We start from the raw sequence: 12,356 nt of genomic DNA, 5'->3' as shown, positions 1-12,356 counted from the left end.
CCAACTGTAGTCTGTTTAAAAGCCGAGCAGAACAACCACCCAGTAGAGCGTTACAGTAATCTAGTCTTGAGGTCATGAATGCATGAACCAACTGTTCCGCATTTGTCATTGAGAGCATATGTCGTAATTTAGATATATTTTTTGGATGGAAGAAGGTGGTTTTACAGATACTAGAAACATGACTTTCAAATGAAAGATTGGTATCAAAGAGCACGCCCAGGTTCCTAACTGAGGATGAAGATTTAATGGAGCACCCGTCAAGTATTAGAGAGTATTCAAGGTTTTTTCGTGAGGAAGTTTTTGGTCCAAAGATTAGGATATCAGTTTTTTCTGAATTTAATAATAAGAAATTTCTTGTCATCCAGTTTTTAATGTTAGCTATGCATTCTGTTAGTTTTTTGAATTTGTAGGTTTCGTCAGGGCGCGAGGAAATATAGAGCTGACTATCGTCAGCGTAGCAGTGAAAACTAACACCATGCTTCCTAATTATCTCTCCTAAGGGCAGCATGTACAGAGTGAAAAGCAACGGTCCAAGTACTGAGCCTTGTGGTACTCCATATTGAACGTGTGATCGATACGACATCTCTTCATTAACTACTACAGACTGATAACGGTCAGATAAGTAAGATTTGAACCATGCCAAAGCAATTCCACTAATGCCAATATAGTTTTCAAGTCTTTTTAAAAGAATGTTGTGATCGATAGTGTCAAAAGCAGCACTGAGATCTAATAACACTAATAGATAAATACAGCCACGATCGGATGATAAGAGTAGATCGTTTGTAACTCTAACGAGAGCAGTCTCAGTACTATGGTATGGTCTAAATCCTGACTGGAAATCCTCACAGATTCCATTTCTTTCTAAAAAGGAGTGTGTCAAATAAATACCTAGGATTATGTTTGTTTTCTATTAAGAGATTTGAAAAATAAGTAGATCTAGCATTTCTTATAGTCGTTCTGTACTCAATCATTTTTTCTTTCCACGAAAGGCGAAAAACTTCTAGTTTTGATTTCTTCCAACTACGTTCAGCTTTTCTCACAGCTCGTTTTAGAGCCCGAGTGTGCTCATCATACCACGGCGTTGGATTAGTTTCCTTAATCTTCTTTAGACGTAAAGGAGCGACTGCATCTAATGTGCTGGAAAAGAGAGAGCCAATAGTTTCTGTTGCAGCATCGAGTTCTTCTAAGTTGTCAGGTATACTAAGGCAATGAAACTGCTCGGGGAGATTATTTATAAAGCAATCTTTAGTGGTAGAAGTGATGGTTTTACCATATTTATGGCTGGTTGGTGGTTTTGTAGCCTTGGCTAACTGTATTATACACAAGACTAAATAATGATCTGATATATCATCGCTCTGCTGTAGAATTTCAACAGCATCAATATCAATTCCATGCGACAGTATTAGATCTAAGGTATGACTACGACAATGAGTGGGTCCTGACACGTGTTGTCTAACTCCAATAGAGTTTAAAATGTCTGCAAATGCCAATCTAAATGCGTCTTTATTATTATCTACATGGATATTAAAATCACCAACAACAAGGACTTTATCCGCAGCCAGTACTAACTCTGATAGAAAATCAGCAAAATCTTTGATAAAGTCAGTATGGTGCCCTGGTGGCCTGTATACAGTAGCCAGCACAAATGTCAACTTACATAATGTTACATAAAGCATCAAAGGAATTATATTTGAAATTCTTTTGAATGATTCTGAATATATTACTGTAAATTACAGCAACAGCTCCCCCTTTGCCTTTCTGTCGAGGATTGTGTCGATAGTCATAACCTTGAGGACTAGACTCATTTAAAATAATGTAATCGTCTGGTTTTAGCCAGGTTTCTGTCAAACACAGCAAGTCTAGTTTATTGTCTGTGATAATTTCATTTACAATAAGTGCTTTTGAAGAAATAGATCTAATATTCAGTAACCCAAGCTTTATCATTTGTTTATCTGATTTATCTGTGATTTTCATTTTTTCGAACATCAATTAAATTTTTACCCTTAAAAGGTTTCGGAAGTTTTTTGTATTTACTAGTTCGAGGTACAGACACAGTCTCTATGTGATAATATCTAGGTGAAAGATATACAAATACAATCTGGGCTGTCATTTTCTATCAAGTAGATCTTGTCTTTCAAAAAGGTCGAGGTCAGGGATCTTGGGCTTAAAAAGGTTGGTGACCACTGATCTAGAGTATAAGAAAGTGATCAAGAACTTTGTTGATTGGTGTGAATTTAATCACCTTCACATCAATGCTACTAAGACAAAAGAATTGGTGATGGACTTACATAGGAATGTTTCATCTATTGTACCAGTAAACATCCAGGGGCAGGACATTGAAAGGATGAATGTTTATAAGTATTTTGGTGTTCAGATAAATAAAAATTGGATTGGTCAGATAACATGAGTACTCTGTACAAGAAGGGCCCAAGTCGTATTCATCTGCTGAGGAGATTGAGGTCTTTTGGAGTATGTAGGACACTACTGAAAACTTTTTATGACATAGCAGTTGCATCAGTAATTTTTTAATGCTGTGGTCTGCTGGAGTGGTGGAATTACAGAGAGGGATAAGAAAAAGCTCAATAAGATGATCAGGAGGGCCAGCTCAATCGTGGGCTGCCCTCTGGATTCAGTGGAAAAGATGGGTGAGAGGAGGATGTTGACTAAGTTATCAAACATCTGGAACAACACCTCCCACACTCTGTATGAAACATTTGGGACCTTGGGTAGCTCCTTTAGTCAGAGACTTTTGCACCCTCAGTGTAAGAAGGAGCGCTTTAGGAGATCCTTTGTTCCAACAGTGGTTAGACTTTTTAATGTTAGCTTATCTTAATATAAGGTTGGGGTTTGGGTAATTGTGCATTAAATTAAATTCAATTATATTACATTTACCCAAATGTTTATATTTATTATGTCTGATCCCACATTATGGTACCCTGGGATGTAAACTGCCTTGATTGAGAGCAGTTTCCTCTGGGACCACAGGAGGATCTGATGAGCCAGTTTGTACAACGGACGCGACCTCAGACCCCCCTGGTGATTATATATGAGACCACTGATGTGTTGTCTGATTGAACTAGCACATGATGGTCTCTGAGGTCCGGAAGGAAGTGTTTCAGATTGTTTCAATTTATATGCCAAGAGAGATGATGGTCCTGCCATAGACCTCGAGCAGAGCGACCACTCATGATCGCCGGCCGAAATCCCATACCACGCCTAAATAAATGGTTCTCACAATAGGAGAAGCACACTTTTCTTTGCGTTTAGCCTCAACCCCAACCTTTTCATGTGGGCGAGAACAACATCTCGATGTTGAACTGCCATCTGGTCTGATTGAGCCAGAACCAACCAATCGTCGCTCTAGTTTAAGATGCAGATGCCCTGCATGCGCAAGGGCGTCAGAGCTGTGTCTACACCTTTGGTGAAGGTTTGAGGTGACAGTGCTAGGCCGAAGGGAAGAACCTGATATTGGTAAGCTTTGCCCCCGAAAGCAAACCTCAGGAACGTCCTGTGTTGGGAGGATAGATGCATGGAAGTATGCGTCTTTTAGATCTATTGTGACAAACCAGTCCTCAGACTTGATCTGTGACACAATGTGCTTTGCATCTCGAACTTGAGCTTTACTACTGTTCGAATTACCTGATGTAGATCTGAAATCGAGCACACTCCCATCTCTAAAACTCTCTGTTAGATTCATCTGGGAACCCCACAACATCAGGTGCTGGTTTGCCTCGGCAGAAGCGGGACCCAAGCCGTGACGAACGCGAGCCGAGCTGCCCTCCTCAAAAAGGGCTCGGCAGGAGCGCAGCATTGTCATGAGATCACAATGCTCACAAGCAGCTCCCTCAGAAGCTGCCTGGGCATGCTGCACTCCCAAACAAACAACACACATCTGGTGTGTATCTCTGCCCGAAATGCAGGAATAAACACACTTACTGAAATGCTGTTCACTCGCCATAATGATATAGTTGGTAGACAGACAACGATAAAATGACAAACGATTTCACATGTAGTGCTTGCTGAAGACACAGAAGCTAAATGAATGTGTTTTCGGGTAGGCTTTATAGTTCCTGGTCAGTGACGTCACCTGCCTATGACGTTCCGTCACCCTATTGGACTGATTTCATACGTGCTTCACGACGCAGCGCGAGATCCCTTGAAAGGGAACCCCATCTTGACCCATCTATCCTTAGCAATTTCAGCAATTTTCATCTCCAAATTGCCTTTTAATTCAAAGCTCTTAGAGTTGTGTATGGTCAGTTGAATTCCTATATCAGTATGTCCAATATTTTATATACTTTTCAGTCGGTTCTTAGATCATTGCACAGTACAGAAACTGCATTGTTGGTCAAAATTTACTTTTAACTTGGTTCCTGAAAATTACAGTCCCAATATACCTCTCTGTGCTGCACATTTTTACTGAGAACAGGTCCCTCAGTCTACACAAGTTCAATGCCGTATTCGCACAAAAGCTTGTCTTGAAAGATGGAGCAGATCCCGCTTTAAAAGCAGGATCTGTTGTTTAAGGGTCACAACAGTATGTTTTACTCTTCATTCAAAAAGTACAATACGGTGGAGAAAGTTCACTAAGAGATAATTCATTTTCGTTTTAGCCATGTTAATAATGGTAGAACAGGAACCCCCCATGACTAGCAGTTGATCATCCAAATAGGATTGCTCCAAAATTCATTATAAATGCCACGTTAAACTGAAAAAAAAAAAAAACAGACCAGAACTCATTTAAAAGTTTACAATGATCAAGGCAGGCAGCAGCGGCAGTCAGACATACCAGCATACGCTCTAACCGGAAGAGTCTCTTGAAAAAGTATTTCTATAATTTCTGTTTATACATTCACACAGCACAGGGCCATAAACAATAAAATACAATAAACCTTTATACATCTTCATGCTTGTCACTGCTGTGTTGCTTTTCCACTCTACACACTGCCTTTTTTAAAGTGATTGCAATGAATGATCATACTTAAACCTGCAGTCCGCGATTTTTGGTCCTCTAGTGGTAAATAAACAGAACTGCACGCGTCTTGCGGAAGAACATTGTAGCCGGAGTAACATTGTAGCTTTTCTCCGTGTATGTCAAAGGCGAGTCACACAGTAATACTCTGCGGCGGGTCCTACCAGTCTGGTCTGAAATAGTCAGAATATAAACACTTATTATAAGTGTACCATAATGATTCAGGGTAAGACAAAAACACGGTTTGGAAAAATGGATTCATGTTGTACATTCTCATTATATAATTTTGTAAATTTTGAACACAAAAAAAGTTATGGACAGCAGCTTTAAAATTGTCACACACACACACACCTCCATAAGAACAAGTAACATTCAAAAGCATCCAACTGCACTTTGTGTTACTGCTCTAATGATTTTAACTAATAAATGACATTCAAAATGCTAAAAAGCTGGGGAAAAACGCAGGATATGGACAGCTTGTGTAATTTACATTTTTCTTTAATGAATATTGCATGTTCATTCAGCGCATTTGTTTCTCCACAGCACTTAAAAATACAGTCCTCCACGCACATCCTCGAGGGAACAGCGACCTTTGATTTTGGCACAAGACCGGAACTCGTCCTGAGGGGTATTTCACAAAAGTCGAGAAGAAAGCCAGGATAACAGGACAGTCGCGGCTTGACTTAGTTTAATCAGTGCATCCTGGCTTAATCCGTTGCACGTTTGCTGAGCCAGGATGAGAACGTGCGGCTATGTCAAGCCAGGTGTATATAGTTTGGATAAATGCAAGTTCACGGCATTCTTAAAAAGATTGCGAAATCGATCACAGAATCACCGATGCAAAAATGGACAAAACCCGTGCGGCATACTTTTCGCCTAATGAGCAACAGCTTCTAATGGAAACGTATGAAGAAGTGAAACCTATTATATGTAAAAAAGGCAATACAGCTGCTGTAATAAAGCAAAGAGAGAATGCCTGGCAAACAATAGCGGACCGATTGAATGCGTAAGTAGTCCAAATAACCTGAAACCCTCATAATTACAATCCAAGGAGTTTCTTGTCATTTTCAAAAATAATTATATACTTTGCTTTAAATGTGACCATTGGACATGCATTTAACATGAAGAATAATTGCAAACACTTACCCACTATGTGCATCTATTTGATCTATTTAGTTTCTTTTATGTCTATAATCTGTTTAATCTTTGTACTCTTATCTATTTGTATGTAGGTTATGTTTCTAATTGATTTGATGTAATCTATAATCAGATAATTTGCTCTATTTTCACCCATCTAATCTATTTTATCATTTGTATCTATCTATTCCTCTTAAAGAGCAAACATGTCTGGCCAAAAAAGGACTTGGCAGCAAGTCAAGATTAAATACAAGAATATTTTGCAGGCTGCTAAGTGACTTGTTTGCGGAGAACATAGGTGACATGTTTGATGACATTTTACTGTCTGTGCTGATTTTAGCAATAAAAAAAAGTCATATATCTGGTACGGAGGGTGGCCCTCCAACCCAAGACTTCACCACAGCAGAGGAGCTGGCCCTGGACTTAAATAAAGGGAAGCCAGTGATTGAAGGGATCCAGGGAGGGACAGCCACTGACTCTGGCCCAGCAAGGGATACTGGCCTCCTCATACAAGGTACATTATTGCCATACTACTGCACATGGAAAATATTGAAATCCATATATATTTTGTTATGTGGAATGTGTGACTTTGCCTTACAGAGTAGTTTTCGACTCCAGAAGGCTCGAGGTATCATGTCAATTTTGTGGAAATAGTACCACTTCCCTGACTTCTTATATATTGTGAATTTAAAAAAAAAATGTCTAATAGAAAATATAATTTGTTTCAGGATCCTGACATTGGGCAGCCTGATAAGCAGCCTGGTAACATAGTGAGTATTGCCTACAGTAAATTTCCATTATGCAAAAATTCTGCAATGCTATCTCTACACAACGCATCTTAAGAGACAGATCGAGCTGACAGAAGTCAAGATTGATGTGAACAAAAGAAAGCTGCAGGACATGGACCTTGAGATGCAAATTAAACGAAAAACACTGAGGAAACTAGAACTGGAAATCCAGAAACAAGAAAGAGAAGTAAGTGACTTCAGTTCATACTGTAACCATGACTGTAACACAATGTATTAATCATCGTATTTTTTTCTCTCCAAAGCTCCAAGCTGACAAGTGATAACAGCAAAATAATAAAAGGAAAATATTCCAAAACCATTGTGGTCTTGTAACTTTTTTTTATGAATGTCAAGTACACTTTATAGTTTTTGATCCAGTGAAGTGGAACTAGAATTTGGGAAGATAACCACAGTGTGTGCTACCGATGCCAAATAAAATGCATGTACACATGAAAAAGTTATACAGCCTACATTATTCCTTTATTAAGGGATGGGCTAAATCAAAACTAAATTAACTGAAATAATTTGCAATGTATTGTTCTCTAACAAGTCTACCATTTCTGTTATCTGGGAATATGGCAGCATTGTCCCAATCAACATCCAAAGCAACTCTGGGAGCCCTTTCTTTTCTTAGGCTGGCAATATTGTGCAGCACTGTGCAGGCAACAGTCACGTCACATGCTCTGTCTAGAGAGACCCTCAGGTGGTGCAGGCACTGAAATCGTGATTTCAGGAGGCCAAAGTTCATTTCAATTCGAGCCCTGGTTTTGGCATGGGCATGGTTGTAAGCATCAGAAATGTCTCACAGGCATAGCCTTTGTCCCCCAGCAGCACAGCAGAGAACTCACCTGCAAATACAAAACATAATTCTTACAAGTACTGTACGCTTGATGTTCAAAGTGCTTAAAAAAATAGGGTGGCTTACCTAGAGAGAGTCTCTGGTAAATTCTACTGGCCCGAAAGATTCTGGAGTCATGGACTGAGCCAGGCCACTTTGCCTCTACATTTGTGATAAGGCAGCATCACAGATCATCTGTAAAAATATATAGCCTATTAAGGTAATTTAATGCACAGAATAATTATGTAGCTGACAGTAACCATAACTCCTTCTTACCTGAACATTGAGACTGTGGAAGGATTTCCTGTTAACATAATATCCCTCATGTGCCCCTGAGGGGCGTTGGATACAAATATGGGTGCAATCCACTGTACCAATTACATTAGGAAAAGACACAAAATAATGAGTGTCATACTGTGACTGTGCTAATGTAACATTTTGTAGTAATCTGTTATTATTCGTGTTACCTGCATTCTTGTAGAACTCCTCCTTGATGTGGATGAATCTTCTGTGACCAGGGAAGGTGATAAATATGTGCACAAGAGATTTCATTGCCAGGCAAATAGTGGCTTTATTGAGGTTTTCTGCATCACTGACAGAAACATGCCACTTGCAAAGAATTGCAGTGCTACGCAGACCATCTGTGGGACAGTGAGAGCATGGCTCTGTGCTGTCCTGTGCTGTATATTTGGACCCAGCAGCCTACACAAATATCTGATGCCTTCACCTGAAAATCTGTACCTCTCAGTCAGATGAGGCCAATGGGTCCCTATCTCGGACTCTTTCAAGCCTGAATGCTCGTCTGAGTATTAAAACTTCCTCATCAACTACATCATCCAACAAAGGGCAAGCCATTGTGAATAGGAAACACACAAATCTTTAGTCTATATATACTACATATTGACCTCGTTACAGACTTAATTTGAAACCACATTTGCAACTTCATGAGCCATTTCTTATCTCATTAACTGCAATAAAATATAATCTATTGATATTTTTTTCTCATTCAACAGTACATTTCTACTCTATACTTGCATATATAGATATACATAGTGCAAAAGAACTATACTATACAATATGAGAAATAGAATATAGACTTGGCATTCATTGTGGACAGCAAAGTAATAATTGCTCAGGAAAATCTGCTTTCCTCACTGGGTGTATGACAATAAACACTTTAAATTTCAAATATATATATATATATATATATCAAACCTCAAACCTCTGACAGTGTGAAATGAACAGCAGTTTTCAATAATAACTAAAATAACAGTACACATACTTAGATGAATGACAGTATATCTTGTATTGTAATGCAGGATCATAAATTAATATCTAGTAGGATTTAGGGAGGAACTAGCTGATAAATCACTAGGATTAATCTTAGCCTGGTTGTTAGCCTGCTCCGGAGCAGGCTAGCTGCAAAGTGTAAATCTCCATAGTAACTTAATGTAGATTAATTTAGCCTCCCTTCATGCAACCAAGTCAGGGCTAAATTCAGCCAGGATAACTGGAAAATCCCAGCTTAATCCCTTATCTTGCTTTTGTGCAATACCCCCCTGTCTGAACAAGAAGGCAGGACCAGTGGCGTAAGTAGTGTTGTAGTGATGACACTGAAGTTGAGATCGTTCACCAGCTTAGTGGAACAGTACGCGATGTGCTAGTTTATGATTGAATCAGAAAAAATGCATGGTTTCTCTGGAGAAAAATCACAGATCATAAGCAACTTATGCGAGTTCCCTCATTCCCTCCCGGTCAAGCAACTAACCCACTTTTTCCAGAAATACGGGGGGAGTACTCTGGGTTCAGGCCAAATACAGATCTCGGAGCCCTCTCCTCGGACAGGCCACCAAATACGCATACTATTACATATAATATTTACTATCTGATTGTTTATAAGTGTGAACTCATAAAAAGAAAAAATGACCTTGCATTGAGCACTCACTCTCCAGACTAGAATAGAGGGAGCTGCCTATCAGTTGAAGAAGACTTTGTTGCACCTTTGATTGCTGGTGCACTGTCCAACAATTTCTAGTCGGGGCAATGTTACATAGGGGTCACAACTCATTGGATAGATGAGGAAACCTTGGAGAGGAGAAATTCTACACTTGCTTGCCAAAGATTGAAAGGGTCCCACACTTCTGATGTTCTAGCAGGTGCCCTTGATGACATTGTAAATAAAGAATAAGGGGGAAAGTGGGGAAAAAACTGCAACAGACAACGCATTAAAGCATTCTGTGCATTTGGTGAGCAAAGCCAACCAAAAGAAGCAGAGTCAGTCTTTTCTGAAGAGCCCAAAGTCGACTGCCTGGACACATTCAGTATCCTAGCACAAGATAGCAGTCTTGAGTAACAGCTTCCTCCAAATCAAAGGTGTGCATGCCACCTAGATACTGCCATGGCAGAAAGGAAGAATAGCACATACAAACAGCTAGCCTTTTGTATGGCTAGGCCATGTGCAGCCTTTGGGTAATGCCAAGCAGTCTGGAACAAGTCACATCGGTCATATGTGACAGCATAAATTGTGAAAAATAAGCTAAAGCTCATCTGGCCAAATAAAACGTGGTGGAACTCAATATACTGCACTGTGATGAATCCTGTGGTGCAGGCTTTAAACCCCATTCAGTCTGAGACCAACACACACATGGGGTGGCTTCAGCCAGTGCTATTGATCCTGTTGCCTACCGCCTACAATCCTTTGCTGCCTACCCCTGACCTGTGCTTTGTATCCTGATCTGTGAGTGATATCTGCCTGTCCTGACCTTTGCCTGTATTCTGACCACGATTCTGTCTGCCCTCCTGTTTACCCCTGCCTGTATGACCATGCTCATTTATAATAAAGCATGCAAATGGATTCCAGCCTTGTGTGATGATTCATTACAATATATATATATATATATATATATATATATATATATATATATATATATATATATATATATATATATATATATATATATATATATATATATATATATATATATATATATATATATATATATATATATATATATATATATATATATATATATATATATATATATATATATATATATATATATATATATATATATATATATATATATATATATATATATATATATATATATATATATATATATATTAGTGGTGGGCATAGATACATTTTTTTAATCAGATTAATCTCACTGTAATCTTGGAATTAATCTAGATTAAAATGGCTCATTTGAATTCTGCCGAAGACATTCAGAATATGTGTGCTACCCAAATAATGTTAAAAAAGTTAGGCTAAACTTTTTGCTTGTTTTGTTTTGTTTGGAAAATTGTGTATATTGACATCTTTCTGCGTTTGAAACAACATTGATTCTCATGTTCATTCATGTTTATTTGATGCTATAAATGGACTCGTAGCAAGAGATGATCAGTTAACGAACCTCTTGAGCTGAGGCGCTACAGCAATCTGTCAAGACCATGGTCACGACACAATAAAGAGCAACAAAACGTTTTTTATTGTTTGAATTTCTTAAAAAAACTACACAGTTTTAAAGCTGGGACTTTGTTTAATATCATAAGTAACCTGCTCTGTCTTGTCAAAAGCATATGAAAAATTAAAATTTCCACAACACCCATCATCACCACATTCATTCTTTACATTAAAACCTATTATCTGATGTCTTTCTAGCAAACGAACAAACAAAAAAGCATGTTCTTGGGACCTTATGTGAAATAAATTGTGAAATAGAATATAGCTCCTGGTGTGACATTTAAGCCACAATTAGCATCAAGCTACATAACACATTATAAAAGATTAATAATACACTTTATATTTTTGAGTTTTGAGTTAAACAACCAGCAAATGTGTGTATTTACATGCAAACACATTTAAGTCCTTACTCTGATTATTAGAAATAAATTGTTGCACATGTAAACATAGCCAGTGTCAGAAATTTAGCATGATCATCTCAGTGTTTGCTGCTGTGACCTATGTCTACTGACTAGCCAATAAAAATGAAACATGACATGGCACTAAACCTTAAAACTACTTACCTCAAAATTGGCATTCCAAGTTGACCTTTTTTTCCTTAGCCATGACCATGTCCATATTCTCCTCTTTTGCTTCCTCCTCTTTTTTTCAGCTCACAAAAAACACAATTGCCAAAAAAAGTCTACACGTTGTACCCAAATTTTATTATATCAATATTGTACAATGTGATTTGTAATCATCTTATAGGATTTACAAATCACACAGTCTGATGAGTTGAATCAGGTGTGTCAGATAAGAGAGATGTTTAAACTGTGCAGTGCTGGGGATCACCAGGACCACTGACATAAAAAAAAAACCTGCTGCCACCTATCATTAATATTAATTAATCAACAAATGAAAAATAGAAAATTTTGTACAAAAGTTCAATCAGTTGAAAATGATTTCAAACAATCAATAGAAAGCTCCCTCAATTGTGAAACGAGTTTCTGAAAAGCAGTGGACACTAGCTTAGCAGAGTTGGAGGAGTATTTCAAAAGCGCTCTGGAGAACTTAGAGAAGGCTGTGTTTCCTTAGAAGAGATGCTAAATGGGAAAATCAAATGAAAAACAAAACTGTGACTAACCAATACCCCGTCTCACTTTGGTATACAGCCCTACA

General features: G+C 38.3%; 1 pseudogene; it reads right to left on the bottom strand.

The window, feature by feature from the left end:
• LOC137005020 (putative nuclease HARBI1) overlaps positions 1-8,590 on the bottom strand; it is a 170,817-nt pseudogene extending 162,227 nt beyond the window's left edge.
• Positions 8,591-12,356: the final 3,766 nt, after the last annotated feature.

Source organism: Chanodichthys erythropterus, chromosome 3, assembly GCF_024489055.1.
Source record: "Chanodichthys erythropterus isolate Z2021 chromosome 3, ASM2448905v1, whole genome shotgun sequence".
Taxonomy (NCBI): domain Eukaryota; kingdom Metazoa; phylum Chordata; class Actinopteri; order Cypriniformes; family Xenocyprididae; genus Chanodichthys; species Chanodichthys erythropterus.
Note: the sequence above shows the minus strand (reverse complement) of the source record. Positions and strands in the feature narration are given on the sequence as shown.